This window comes from Alexandromys fortis, unplaced genomic scaffold (assembly GCF_014885135.2).
Source record: "Alexandromys fortis isolate MF-2015 unplaced genomic scaffold, M_Fortis_MF-2015_v1.1 scaffold_5, whole genome shotgun sequence".
Lineage (NCBI taxonomy): Eukaryota > Metazoa > Chordata > Mammalia > Rodentia > Cricetidae > Alexandromys > Alexandromys fortis.
Window position 1 is genome coordinate 7293566 of NW_026067924.1, and position 1600 is coordinate 7295165.

The 1600-nt window shown below is 42.9% G+C and overlaps 1 protein-coding gene across 1 annotated transcript in view; it reads left to right on the forward strand.

Annotated features, from left to right (window-relative positions):
- Positions 1-633: 633 nt before the first annotated feature.
- The window catches only part of Eci2 (enoyl-CoA delta isomerase 2), a 75141-nt gene continuing 74174 nt past the window's right edge, over positions 634-1600 (forward strand). The window contains exon 1 of the mRNA XM_050142361.1: positions 634-738. The gene's annotated coding sequence lies outside the window, so the exon portion shown is untranslated. The remainder of the gene's footprint in view (positions 739-1600) is intronic.

Sequence of the window (1600 nt, forward strand, 5' to 3'; positions counted from 1 at the left end):
CATTCAGTGTGTCAGCCCCGGTCATAAGAATTTACTAAGCACCTCGTGTTGATACAATGGACTCAGAGATTAAGAAAGCACAGCCCCCAGCAGAAACCTGCCTGTTATGAGGTATCTAAGACATCCCCTTCCTTGGTCAGTTCCATAGATGGGGGTCCCACACCTAGTTTGGAATCTATGACTCCTGAGAGAAACATTACCCTCTGTGTAGGGTAACTCCAATTAAACTTTTAAATATATGATAGATATATATATATATACATATATATAAAGCTTACCAAATAATAGGTTTGCGCATGATTTTTTTCAAATATTCTTAGCATTATTTATCCCTCTTCTCTCCTTTCTACCATATCCCCATTTAAACTTGTCCCCTATTCTTGCTCTACCTCCCATTAAACAGTTTTTTGGGTTTTGAAAGTAAAGAAAAACTCATTATAAGCAGATCTTTTAAATTTCTAGGAAGGTAATTTTTTTTTAATTCTAGTAAAACTGGAGTATTAGTAGAGAATTGCAGGCTTTGTTTCCTAACGAGGTTAAAACTTTCCCCCCAACACCATGTAGTTGCTATGTGACGTCACCAGATGGCAGCAGAAGGGCTTCGTGACTTTTGGCCATTGGCTTTGGAAGGGTTGGGGGAGGGGAGACAACTCCACCTCTGTTGTGTTTTGCTGGCGGACAGCAGAGGGGATTTTCGTCGTGGCTTCAGATGCGTCGAAGCAATACAGCAGGTTGAAAGTAAGTACCCAGAATCGTGGACCTGAATTTACAGCCCACTGCCAACTGAGTATGTGGGCGGGAATTGCTGCGGGAACAGGCAGCAAAGAGGTTATCAGACCCAAGTGCAGTAGCCCCACCCCCTTTCCTTGGTGTTACTGAAGAGTAGTGTGATGGCTGGTGGGCTTCTGTGTGTCCTCTGTCCCTCAGATATTCATTAGGATTTAGTTCTGTCCACTCGGACTACCAAACATCTTTGTCCCTAATTTTCTAACCTGTGCCTCAAGAACGTAGAACTGTCTGTTGAGATTCCCCAGGGTGGTTAGCTCCAATCACTCCTTTAGGTATCAAAACGTGCTGACCAAATCCCTTGTAGGGACCTAAGTAGCTTTTTCTGAAAATGTCTCTTGCTTTCAGAAACAGAACTTTCGCCAGGCCTTGAGATCGTTTAAAACAACATACTCAATGTTGTGTAATCAGCCTAGTTAAATTTAACCTGCCTTTAAGAAAACAATGTAACCAACTTTACCATACCTTTGGACTTCCCATGTAAACAAGTTTTTACAACCTAAACTAAGTGCATAGCTTTAATTTTAATCTAAGTACTCTTCCGTGACTCTGACCTAGAAGTGTGTGTGTGTGTGTGTGTGTGTGTGTGTGTGTGTGTGTGTGTGTGTTGGGGTAATTATTTGCTGAAAGCAGCCAGCAGGTTGAAAGCAGTCTTTTTATTTATTTATTTATTAAAGATTTTTGCCTCCTCCATGCCACCGCCTCCCATTTCCCTCCCCCTCCCCCAATCAAGTACCCCTCCCTCATCAGCCCAAAGAGCAATCAGGGTTCCCTGCCCTGTGGGAAGTCCAAGGACCACCCACTTCCATCCATG